This window comes from Oncorhynchus mykiss, chromosome 30 (assembly GCF_057628025.1).
Source record: "Oncorhynchus mykiss isolate SJ-2025 chromosome 30, ASM5762802v1, whole genome shotgun sequence".
Lineage (NCBI taxonomy): Eukaryota > Metazoa > Chordata > Actinopteri > Salmoniformes > Salmonidae > Oncorhynchus > Oncorhynchus mykiss.
The window spans coordinates 41,044,862-41,058,521 of NC_143051.1; the positions used below are offsets into that span (position 1 = coordinate 41,044,862).

Sequence of the window (13,660 nt, forward strand, 5' to 3'; positions counted from 1 at the left end):
CTCAACATTAACAAATCAAAGGAGATGATCGCGGACTTCAGGAAACAGCAGAGGGAGCATCCCCCCATCCACATCGATGGGACAGTAGTGGAGAAGGTAGAAAGTTTTATGTTCCTCGGCGTACACATCACTGACAAACTGAAATGGTCCACCCACACAGACAGCGTGGTGAAGAAGGCGCCTCTTCAACCTCAGGAGGCTGAAGAAATGTGTCTTGTCACCTAAAACACTCACAATCTTTTATAGATGTACAATCGAGAGCATCCTGTCGGGCTGTATCACTGCCTGGTACGGCAACTGCTCCCCACACAACTGCAAGGCTCTCCAGAGGGTAGTGCGGTCTGCACAGCGCATCACTGGGGGCAAACTACCTGCCCTCCAGGACACCTACAGCACCCGATGTCACCGGAAGGCCAAAAAGATCATCAAGGTCAACAACCACCCAAGCCACTGCTTGTTCACCCCACTATCATCCAGAAGGTGAGGTCAGCTTCTATCTCAAAGCCATCAGACTGTTAATAAACAGCCATCACTAACATAAAGTGGCTGCTGCCAACATACAGACTCAAATCTCTGGCCACTTTAATACATTTAATAAATTGATGTAATTAAGGTATCACTAGTCACTTTAAATAACGCCACTTTAACAATGTCTACATATCCTACATTACTCATCTCATATGTAGATACTGTATTCTATACCATTCCGCACGCCATCGCTCATACATATATTTATATGTACATATTCTTATTCATCCCTTTCCATTTGTGTGTATAAGGTAGTCGTTGTGAATTTGTTAGATTACGGTCTCATTAACATCTGCTAACCATGTGTATATGTGACCAATACATTTTGATTCGAAGTGTAAGAGGCCTCTGGTTTTTTAAGATTGTCTGGATCTTTATATTTGCTATCTGGGTCTTGTCTTAATAGTGAAATCAGAACTTCCTGCTGAGTACCTGACACACTACAATTTCTATTGGAGTAGTTAAATACAGCTTATAATGGAGTTTTGAGTACAGTACCAGTCAAAAGTTTGGACACACCATCTCATTCAAGGGTTTTTCTGTATTTTTACTGTTTTCTACATTGTAGAATAATAGTGAAGACATCTAAACTATGAAATAATCAAATCAAATCAAATGTATTTATATAGCCCTTCGTACATCAGCTGATATCTCAAAGTGCTGTACAGAAACCCAGCCTAAAACCCCAAACAGCAAGCAATGCAGGTGTAGAAGCACGGTGGCTAGGAAAAACTCCCTAGAAAGGCCAAAACCTAGGAAGAAACCTAGAGAGGAACCAGGCTATGTGGGGTAGCCAGTCCTCTTCTGGCTGTGCCGGGTGGAGATTATAACAGAACATGGCCAAGATGTTCAAATGTTCATAAATGACCAGCATGGTCCAATAATAATAAGGCAGAACAGTTGAAACTGGAGCAGCAGCACGGCCAGGTGGACTGGGGACAGCAAGGAGTCATCATGTCAGGTAGTCCTGAGGCACGGTCCTAGGGCTCAGGTCCTCCGAGAGAAAGAAAGAAAGAGAGAAAGAGAGAATTAGAGAGAGCACACTTAAATTCACACAGGACACCGAATAGGACAGGAGAAGTACTCCAGATATAACAAACTGACCCTAGCCCCCCGACACATAAACTACTGCAGCATAAATACTGGAGGCTGAGACAGGAGGGGTCAGGAGACACTGTGGCCCCATCCGAGGACACCCCCGGACAGGGCCAAACAGGAAGGATATATAACACCTAACACCTCATGTAGTAACCAACAGTGTTAAACAAATCATAATGATGACAGCTTTGCACACTCGTGGCATTCTCTCAACCAGCTTCATGAGGTAGTCACCTGGAATGCATTTCAATTAACAGGTGTGCCAGTTAATTTGTGGAATTTCCTTCTTAATGCGTTTGAGCCAATCAGTTGTGTTGTGACAAGGTAGGGGTGGTACACAAAATACATCCCCATTTGGTAAAAGATCAAGTCCATATTATGCCCAAAACAGCTCAAATAAGCAAAGAGAACATTAAGACATGAAGGTCACGCAATCCGGAACATTTCAAGAACTTTGAAAGTTTCTTCATGTGCAGTCACAAAAACCATCAAGTGCTATGATGAAACTGGCTCTCATGAGGACCACCACAGGAAAGGAAGACCAGAGTCACTTCTGCTGCAAAGGATAACTCATTAGAGTTACCAGCCTCAAAAATTGCAGCCCAAATAAATGCATCACAGAGTTCTCAAATACAACTGTTCAGACGAGACTGCGTGAATCAGGCCTTCATGGGCGAATTGCTGCAAAGAAACCACTACTAAAGGACACCAATAATAAGAAGAGACTTGCTCTGGCCATGAAATATGAGCAACGGACATTAGACCGGTGGAAATTTGTTGTCCTTTCATCTGATGGGTCCAACTTTTAGATTTTTGGTTACAACCTCCATGTCTTTGAGACTCAGAGTAGGTGAATGGATGATCTCCGCATGTGTGGTTCTGACCTTGAAGCATGGAGCAGGAGGTGTGATTGATTGTTTAACCTTTATTTAACCAGGTAGGCTTGTTAAATAAAGATGAAATAAAAAACGACTGCGACCTGGCCAAGGTAAAGCAAAGCAGTGTGACACAAACAACAACACGGAGTTACACATAAACAAGCGCACAGTCAATAACACAATAGAAAATCTGTATACATTGTGTGCAAATGAAGTAAGGAGGTAAGTCAATAAATCGGCCATAGTGGAGAATTTAGCAATTAACACTGGAGTGATAGATGTGCAGATGAGGATGTGCAAGCAGAAATACTGGTGCACAAAAGAGCAGAAAAAAACAAAAAACAAATATGGGATGAGGTAGGTAGTTGTTTGGATGGGCTATTTACAGATGGTCTGTGTACAGTTGCGGTGATCTATAAGTGTAACGGCAGATTTCCTCCTCTTCGTCTGAAGAGGAGGTGTAACAGGGATCGGACCAAAACGCAGCGTGGTATGTGTCCATATTGTTTATTATAAAACATAAACTGAACACTAAGAACTACAAAACAATAAATGTGAACATGAACGAAAACCAAACCGAAACAGTCCCGTGTGGTGACACACAGACATGGAAACAAACACCCACAAACCAACAGTGAAACCCATTCTACCTAAGTCTGATTCTCAATCAGAGACAACTAACGACACCTGCCTCTGATTGAGAACCATACTAGGCTGAATCAGAAACCTAAACATAGAAACACAAAACATAGACTGCTCACCCGAAATTATGCCCTGACCATACTAAATAAAGACAAAACAAATACAAATAAAAAATAAAGGTCCGAACGTTTACGAGGGTATGTTTGGCAGAATGAGTGAAGGAGGCTTTGTTGCGAAATAGGAAGCCGGTTCTAGATTTAATTTTGGATTGGAGATGCTTAATGTGAGTCTGGAAGGAGAGTTTACAGTCCTGTCAGACACCTAGGTATTTATAGTTGTCCACATATTCTAAGTCAGATCCGTCCAGAGTAGTGATGCTAGGCGGGCGGGTGTGGGCAGCGATCGGTTGAAGAGCATGCATCTAGTTTTACTAGCATTTAAGAGCAGTTGGAGGCCATGGAAGGAGTGTTGTATGGCATTGAAGCTCGTTTGGAGGTTTGTTAACACAGTGTCTAAAGAAGGGCCAGATGTATACAGAATGGTGTCGTAAGGGTAGAGGTGGATCAAAGAATCACCCGCAGCAAGAGCGACATCATTGATATATACAGAGAGAGAGAGTCGGCCCGAGAATTGAACCCTGTGGCACCCCGATAGAGCCTGCCAGAGGTCTTGACAACAGGCCCTCCGATTTGACACACTGAGCTCTATCTAAGAAGTAGTTAGTGAACCAGGCGAGGCAGTCATTTGAGAAACCAAGGCTGTTGAGTCTGCCGATAAGAATATGGTGATTGACATATTTGAGTCAAAGCCTTGGCCAGGTCAATGAAGACAGCTGCACAGTACAGTTTTTTATCGATGGTCATTATGATATAGTTTAGTACCTTGAGCGTGGCTGAAGTGCACCTGTGACCAGCTCGGAAACCGGACTACATAGTGGAGAAGGTACGGTGGGATTCTTGATGGTCAGTGATCTGTTTGTTCACTTGGCTTTCGGAGATTTTAGATAGGCAGGGCAGGATGCATATAGGTCTGTAACATTTTGGGTCTAAAGTGTCTCCCCATTTGAATAGGTGGATGACTGCGGCCGCATTCCAATCTTTAGGAATCTCAGACAATACGAAAGAGAGGTTGAAAAGACTAGTAATAGGGGTTGCGACAATGGCGGCGGATAATTTTAGGAAGAGAGTGTCCAGATTGTCTATCCCAGCTGATTTGTAGGGATGCAGATTCTGCAGCTCTTTCAGGACATCAGCTGTCTGGATTTGGGTGAAGGAGAAGTGTGTGGGGGGGCTTGGGCCAGTTGCTGCGGGGGGTGCAGAGCTTTTGGCCGGGGTTGGGGCAGCCACGTGAACAGAGTGGCCAGCCGTAGAGAAATACTTCTTGAATTTCTTGATTATTGTGGATTTATCGGTGGTGACAGTGTTTCCTAGCCTCGCATAGTGGGCAGCTGAGAGGATGTGCTCTTATTCTCCATGGACATTAGTGTCCCAAAACCTTTTGGAATTAGTGCTGCAGGATGCACATTTCTGTTTGAAAAAGCTAGCCTCTGCTTTCCTACCTGACTGTGTATATTGGTTCCTGACTTCCCTGAAAAGTTGCATATTGTGGGGACTATTCGAAGCTAGTGCAGTGTGCCACATGATGCTTTTGTGCTGGTCAAGGGCAGTCAAGTCTGGAGTGAACCAAGGGCTATATCTGTTCTTAGTTCTAAATTGAGTGATGGAGTGCTGCGTCAGATGATCTGGCCTCCACAGTCACCCGACCTTAAACTAATTGAAATGGTTTGGGATGAGTTGGACCGCAGAGTGAAGGAAAAGCAGCCAACAAGTGCTCAGCCTATGTGGGAACTCCTTCAAGAATGAAAAGCATTCTTCATGAAGCTGGTTGAGAGTGCCAAGAGTGTGCAAAGCAGTCATCAAGGCAAAGGGCAAAGTACTTTGAAGAATCTAATATCTAAAATATATTTTGATTTGTTCAACACTTTTTTTGGTTACTACATGTTCCATATGTGTTATTTCATATGTTTGATGTCTTCACTATTATTTTACAATGCAGAAAAATTAATAAATAAAGACAAACCCTTGAATGAGTATGTGTCCAATCTTTTGACTGGTACTGTATGTAAAAACGTCTTGATATTACAGTACGCATCAAGCCCTTTTTATACATTTAGTTAATTTTCTTTTTTTTTTTTGTAAAGAAAGCAGAACGCATCTGCTTAAAATATTTATCTTCCTCTTTTAAAATATAATTTGGACAATCATAGATGATTCTGCCTTTAGTAACAAGTTTTTCCAAATTCTTTTTGGTAGTGTTCCTGTGTTGGAGATTCAGGAAGAATTTGTTGGATTTTTGTCCATTTTCCATCCAGTTTGCTTTATTATTGTAATAGATTACATTAGATCATTCTTGAATAAGTTCCTCCAGTTCATTTTGTTTTTCATCTAACTTATTTTGTATCTCTGTGGTATCATCTTTATTGCTATCTACCTGTACTATTAGTTCATGTATTTCACTTGTCAGTCTTGTGTCTAGACAGAAACTGCTTTTTTATTATTGATGAATATTGAATTGAATGACCTCTGAAGGTACATTTTAAGGTATCCCAAAAAGTAAGGGGATTTGCTGAACCTATATTGCACTGGAAAAATGTATTTATACATTATTTTGCCTTAGTTTAAAAAAAATTGTCCTCCAGCAGACTTTGATAAAATGTCCAATATCCCCGTCAGCGTGGAAATTCTGTAAATTACGTGAAGGCCAATTTGATGATGATCCGATCATATTCTGCCTCTTATCAATACTTTTTTAACCTTTGATGCAAGAAAGAGAGAAGAAAGTAATCAAGACAACTAGCTAGATTTTTTTTTGCATTTTGTATTTATTATGGATTAGCTGCCAAAGCAGCAGCTACTCTTCTTGGGGTCCAGCAAAATTACATTTTTAATCAGTTTTTTAAATCTAATTTTACTGCTTGCGTCATTTACTTGATGTGGAATAGAGTTCCATGTAGTCATGGCTCTATGTAGAACTGTGTGCCTCCCGTAGTCTGTTCTGGACTCGGGGACTGTGAAGAGACCTCTTCTGGCATGTCTTGTGGGGTATGCATGGGTGTCTGAGCTGTGTGCCAGTAGTTTAGACAGACAGCTCAGGGGCATTCAACATGTCAATACCGCTTTAAGGCTAACTTATTCCTTGCCACCCACTCTGAAACTAACTGCAGCTCTTTGTTGAGTGTATATAGCAATATCAATGGGCTTTGTGATGAATGAGCCATCTGATTCAATAAATGAAGGAGCCGAGTTGACTTTTTTCCCCCAAAAAATAAGTTAAGGTGCCCCAAAGCGTTTTACTATCATTCTTCATCTAATTTATCTTTGTTTCATAGTGTAATTTATTTTATTTAGTTTAGTCACATGATTTCTTAATTTGCAGTACCTATTGCCAATGAGTTGGGCTGCCAGACTTAATTGCCATGCCCTTTGCATCATCCGTCTCAACCATACAATTTTTCAATCCTCATCAATCCAAGGGGATAAAATAAAAGTTTTTACAGTCATTTTCTTAATGGGTGTGTGTATTAGTAACTGGAATAAGTAGTTTCATAAATTGTCAACTGCAGCATCTGGTTGCTCCTCATTACACACCACAGACCAGCAAATATTTTTTACATCATCAACATATGAATCACTACAAAACTTATTGTATGAGTCTTGATGAAGTCTCCTCCATGTATATCTCACAAAATCAGGGTTTGTTAGTCTACAAATATCCACTATTTCTAATGTGTCCATAATAAATGTGATTTTCTTAAGGGCACGGTGATGATAAACGTCCTCTCACCGCCAACTGCGTTTATTTTCAGCAAACTTAACATGTGTAAATATTTGTATGAACATAACAAGATTCAACAACTGAGGCATGAACTGAACAAGTTCCACAGACATGTGACTAACAGAAATTGAATTATGTGTCCCTGAACAGGGGGGGGGGGGGTCAAAATCAAAAGTAACAGTCAATGCAGCTGGTGGCCACACAAGATACTAAGTACTGCAGTGCATCTCCTCCTCGTGGACTGAACCAGATTTGCCAGTTCTTGCTGTGAGATGTTACCCCACTCTTCCACCAAGGCACCTGCAAGATCACGAACATTCCTGGTGGGAATAGCCCTAGCCCTCACCCTCCGATCCAACAGGTCCCAGACGTGCTCAATGGGATTGAGATCCGGGCTCTTCGCTGGCCATGGCAGAACACTGACATTCCTGTCTTGCAGGAAATCACGCACAGAACGAGCAGTATGGCTGGTGACATAGTCATGCTGGAGGGTCATGTCAGGATGAGCCTGCAGGAAGGGTACAACATGAGGGAGAAGGATGTGTTCCCTGTAACGCACAGCGTTGAGATTGCCTGCAATTACTACAAAATCAGTCTGATGATGCTGTGACACACCGCCCCTGACCATGACAGACCCTCCACCCCATTAATCGATCCAGCTCCAGAGTACATACCTCGGTGTACTTGTCAGTGAAGAGCACTTTTTGCCAGTACTGTCTGGTCCAGCGACGGTGGGTTTGTGCCCATAGACAAAGTTGTTGCCGGTGATGCCTGGTGAGGACCTGCCTTACAATAGGTCTACAAGCGCTCAGTCCAGCCTCTCTCAGCCTACTGAGTACAGTCTGAGCACTGATGGAGGGACTGTGCATTCCTGGTGTAACTCGGGTAGTTGTTGTTGTTCCGCAGGTGTGATGTTCGGATATACCGATCCTGTGCAGATGTTGTAACATGTGGTCTGCCACTGCGAGGACGATCAGCTGTCCTTCCTGTCTCCTTGTAGCGCTGTCTTAGGTGTCTGACAGTATGCACATTGCAATTTATTTCCCTGGCCACATCTGCAGTCCTCATGCCTCTTTGCAGCATGCCTAAGGCACGTTCACTCAGATGATCAGGGACCCTGGGAATCTTTCTTTTGGTGTTTTTCAGAGTCAGTAGAAAGGCCTCTTTAGTGTCCTAGGTTTTCATAACTGTGACCTTAATTGCCTACCGTCTGTAAGCTTTTAGTGTCTTAAAGGCCGTTCCATTAATTGATCTTCATTAATTGTTCATGGTTCATTGAACAAGCATTGGAAACAGTGTTTAAACCCTTTACAATGAAGATCTGGATTTTTACGAATTATCTTTGAAAGACAGGGTCATGAAAAAGGGATGTTTCTTTTTTTGCTGAGTTTAGTTTGTAGAGTGATTTCCTTTACAGTCAGTTGAGGTGCTTAGCAGTGTGTTATAGTCTCCCACCATAATGATTTGATCGTTTGTTGCCTGTAAGTTCAATAAATTGGTATACATACTTATCCTGATTAGGTCCATTAATTAGCCAAATCTGCTTTCCATCCATTTTCATATTCAAAAGGATCAACCTTCCTTGTGAATCAGTCCTGACTATTTGCACATTCAGATGAAAGTTGTTAATTAATATCATCACACCTTTTGAGTTACTTTGTCCATGACAGAAAATTATTTCAACACCCCATTCCTTTTTCCACGCAGCTTCATCTAAGGATATAGAGTGAGTTTCCTGTAAACAGTATATGTTATATTGGATGTGATTTAATAAGAGTGTGTATGACGTCTGGATAAGAGTAAGACTACAATGTGTGATGTCTAAATAAATAATAATCCAGCGAATGCACATTGTTGAGTGTCTATGTGTGTCACATGAAGTGAGAATAGCCTTCATTTTTAGGATGATAATTGCAATCCATATCCGAATCCATATTGTATCACCATCATGATTGCATCATAATTACATTAAAGTGCAATTTCCTAGTTAAACACATCCCAGCATTTCCATAGCAATTGACGTTTCACATGATTATGAAAGAGACCTTGCATTACTATAGAGACGGCTTCACTACAGTACAAATGTATTCTGTAAAATATGTTATTATTCCCCAACGTACCTGTTCTGATATCTTCACATTGTGTCACGCCCTGACCTTAGAGAGCCTTTTTTATTCTCTATTTGGTTAGATCAGGGTGTGACTTGGGTGGGCAAATCTATGTGTTCTACTTTGTTGGTTGGGTATGGTTCTCAATCAGAGGCAGCTGTCTATCGTTGTCTCTGATTGGGGATCATACTTAGGCAGCCTGTTTTACACCTGAGTTTGCGGGATTTTGTTTTTGTATAGTTATTATGTTGCCTGCAGAACGTTATGTTCGTTTATCTTTTGTTCTTTTTTTGGTGTTCATCAAAATAAAGAAAGATGTACGCTAACCACGCTGCGACTTGGTCTCATTCCAACAACGGACGTAACAGAAGATTCCACCACAAACGGACCAAGCAGCGTGGTCAGGAGGAGAGGACACAACGGAGGGGGGGGGGGGGGGGGGGGGGGGGGAGTGGTTGGCAGTCGAGAGGGACGAAAGAGTTTGGAGGGGTTGCAGTTTGGAGCAAGACAGTTGCTTTGAGGAGCATGTGAACCTTCAGGCACTATGCTTTGCGATTACACGCACTGTGTCTCCAGTACGCGTCCACAGCCCGGTGCGCTCTGTGCTAGCTCCCTGCATGTGCCGTGCTAGAGTGGGAATTCAGCCAGGACAGATTGTGCCGGCTCAGCGCTCCTGGTCTCCGCTGCGTCTCTTCGGCCCAGGATATCCTGCGCCGGCTCTGCACACTGTGTCTCCGGTGCGCCTTCACAGCCCAGTGCATCCTGTGCCAGCGCCCCGCAGTTGCTGGGCTAGGGTGAGCATCCCAGCCTGGTAAGCCATGTGCCAGCTCTACGCACTCGGCCTCCAGTGATGATCCAGGGCCCGATGCTTCCAGTGATGATCCATGGCCCGAAGCCTCCAGTGATGATCCATGACCCGAAGCCTCCAGTGATGATCCATTGCCCGCAGCCTCCAGTGGTGATCCACGGTCCGGAGTCTCCAGCAACGGTCTGCAGTCCAGAGTCTCCAGCGACGGTCCCCAGAAATTGCAAACGGTCCCCAAATTCGAATCAACAGAAATCTCATAATTCAAATTTCTCAAACATACAATTATTAGACACCATTTTATAGATAAACTTCTCGTTAATCCAACCACAGTTTCCGATTTCAAAAAGGCTTTTCGGCGAAAGCACAACATATCATTATGTTAGGTCAGCACCTTTTCACAGAAAGCATACAGCCATTTTCCAACCAAAGAGAGGAGTCACAAAAAGCAGAATAGAGATAAAATGAATCACTAACCTTTGATATTCTTCATCAGATGACACTCCCGGGACAACATGTTACACAATACATGTATATTTTGTTCGATCAAGTTCATATTTATATCCAAAAATCTCAGTTTACATTTGGCTTTGTCTCCAAAACGTCCAGTGAATTTGCCCACATCAATTTACAGAACTATTCATCATAAATGTTGATGAAAATACAAGTGTTATACATGGATCTTTAGATAATCTTCTCCTTAATGCAACCGCTGTGTCAGATGTAACAAAAACTTTACGGAAAAAGCAAACCATGCAATAATCTGAGTATAGCGATCAGAGGCCAAAACAACCCAAAAAGATATCCGCCATTTTGTGTAGTCAACAGAGGTCAGAAATAGCATTATAAATATTCAGTTACCTTTGATCTTCACTTACCCTTTTCACTTACCTTTGATCTTCATCAGAATGCATTCCTAGAAATCCCAGTTCCACAATAAATGTTGTTTTGTTCGATAATGTCCATCATTTATGTCCAAATACCACCTTTTGTTAGTGCGTTTGGTAAACAAACGCGTGTGCAAGTCCAGCCGAAAGGTCGGACGAAAAGTCAAAAAAGTTATATTACAGGTCGTAGAAACATGTCAAACGAAGTATAGAATCAATCTTTAGGATGTTTTTATCACAAATCTTCAATAATGTTCCAACCGGAGAATTCCTTTGTCTGTAGAAAAGCAATGGAACGCGAGTTAACTTTCACATGAACGCGCGTCACGAGCTCTTGGCACTCTGGCTCATTCTCCTCTCATTCCCCCCTCCTTCACAGTAGAAGCTTCAAACAAGGTTCTAAAGACTGTTGACATCTAGTGGAAACCTTAGGAAGTGCAAAATGACACCACAGACACTGTATATTGGAATGGCAATGAGATGAAAACTACAAACCTCAGATTTCCCACTTCCTGGTTGGGTTTTTCTCAGGTTTTCGCCTGCCATATGAGTTCTGTTATACTCACAGACATTCAAACAGTTTTAGAAACTTCAGAGTGTTTTCTGTCTAAATCTGCTAATAATATGCATATATTAGCATCTGGTACTGAGTAGCAGGCTGTTTACTCTGGGCACGCTTTTCATCCAAAAGTGAAAATGCTGCTCCCTAGCCCAAACAGGTTAAACGTGGCTATACAGATTCTTTCCGCCATGGCATCGCCAGTTGCTCAATTTCAAACCATCGTTCAGACAACACATTTTGCTGGGAAGTTTGGCCAGCCCATACCTGGACAAAAGTCTATGTTGTGTGTACATTCATTTTTGGTATCCTTCTGTTACACAAAGATGGGTTGGTCTATAATTGAATTGATATGTGCTTAAAATATACAGATTTGGCGATTAAATTGGAAATAAAACAGGTTGAAATGTTATAAGCATATTTCCTTTCCATAGGAGCAATACAAGTGGATATATCGTACATAATTCATGCATAATGCATTCATAAATAAGAAATGTTGTCACGCCTACTCCCGCTCCGGTGCTCGACATTGCAGGTTTACTGACCATCTGGCCTGGCAACCTATCATTACGCACAACTAGCAACCATTATTACGCACACCAGCGCCCCATCATTATGCACACCTGGACTTTATCACTACCTTGATTGGTTCAGTTTTCTTGTCCAGACGCTTCTCTTGTTTTGTATCTCTCCATTTTCGTTATTATTAAACTCACCAACTGCACCTGCTTCCTGACTCCCTGCATCTCCGTTACAAATATATGCCAGAATATTTTAACCAATCACTAACCCCCCAAAATTCTCAAAACACTCAACCAGGAATGACACATAAATCCGCACCTTGTTTTCTTCAGGATAGCTCACCATGTAGCCTAAACTAATTCTCCCGGCATGCTCCAGCAGGGAAACGTCCCCTTCCCTTGCTTCAGCGTCCTGGTCTCATCTGTCCATTGATTTTGTCACTGAACTCCCCTCCTCGGATGGTTGCACCACCATTTTGGTGATTTTGGACAGATTCTCTAAATCCTGCTGTTTTATCCCTCTCTCTGGTCTCTCTTATCCGCTCTCCAGGTCGCTGAGGCACTGTTGCAGCAGGTCTTCCGGCACTATGGCCTTCTAGAGGACATCGTCTCCAACTGTGGCTCTCAATTCACATCACTGGTATGGAAAGCCTTCATGGAGAAGCTGGGGCTCACGGTCAGCCTCACGTCCGGGTACCAGCCTCAGTCTAACGGGCAGGTGGAGAGGATGAATCAGGAGTATCAGGGAGAGTGGGCCCGATTCCTTCCCTGGGTTGAGTATACCCAGAATTAATTGCGTCATTCCTCCACTGAACTGACTCCCTTCTAGTTTGTTCTGGGATATCAGCCAGCCTTGTCTCCGTGGACCCTGAGCCAGACCGACACTCCTGTGGTGGACAAGTGTTTCAGGTGCGCAGTTGAGGGTTGGAACGATGCCTATGTGAGGCTCTAGCGTGCCGTCTGCCGTCAGAAGGAGTAGGCGGATCGCCACCGCAGTGAGGCTCCCATGTTCCATCCTGGTGATCACGTCTGGCTCTCCACCAAGAACCTCCCACTCTGCCTGCCCTGTAAGAATGTATTTTATATATACAAATTCTTATTTACAATGACTGCCTACCCTGGCCATACCCGGACGACACTGGGCCAATAGTGCACCGTCCTATGGGACTCCCAATCACGGCCAGATGTGATACAGCCTGGATCAAATCCAGTCTGTGGGGCCATTCAAGGTCCTCCGGAGGGTCAACGAGGTGACATATAGATTACAGTTCCCCAATAACTACCGGATCTCACCCTCTTCATCTTTCTCTCCTCAGGCCAGTGGTTCCTGGTTCCCTGGATGATGTCATCCCCTATGACATCCAAGATTTCCATCCCTCGCCGTCTGGGCCGGCCCACTCCTCTCCCTCGGGGCCGTTCCCCTGGCCGGCTTCGTCCTGTGGCTGGAGTCACGTGTCAGGGGAGGAGGGGGAGAACAGTCACATCTTCTCCCACTCCAGTGGTCGACGTCGCCAGTTTACTAACCATAGGTCCTGGCAAAGCATCATTACGCACACCTGTGCCCCATCATTACGCACACCTGCGCCCCATTACGCACACCTGTGTCCCATCATTATGCACACCTGGACTTCATCATTACCTTGATTACTTCTCCTTAATCTAGTACTCTGTAGCCTCACTTATCAGGCAGTATTTTTTCTGTTTTGTTGTCCAGAAAACTTGTCTTGTTTGTATCTCTCCATGTTCGTTATTATTAAACTCACCAACAGCACCTGCTTTCTGACTCCCTGTGTCTCCATT

At 43.3% G+C, this 13,660-nt stretch overlaps 1 long non-coding RNA gene and 1 pseudogene across 1 annotated transcript in view; one reads left to right on the forward strand and one right to left on the reverse strand.

The window, feature by feature from the left end:
- Window positions 1-1,206: 1,206 nt before the first annotated feature.
- LOC149970311 (uncharacterized) overlaps window positions 1,207-13,660 on the reverse strand; it is a 431,327-nt gene continuing 418,873 nt past the window's right edge. The window contains exon 3 of the long non-coding RNA XR_016493693.1: window positions 1,207-1,522. This is a non-coding gene — a long non-coding RNA (uncharacterized LOC149970311). The remainder of the gene's footprint in view (window positions 1,523-13,660) is intronic.
- The window catches only part of LOC149970312 (sal-like protein 3), a 63,296-nt pseudogene continuing 62,151 nt past the window's right edge, over window positions 12,516-13,660 (forward strand).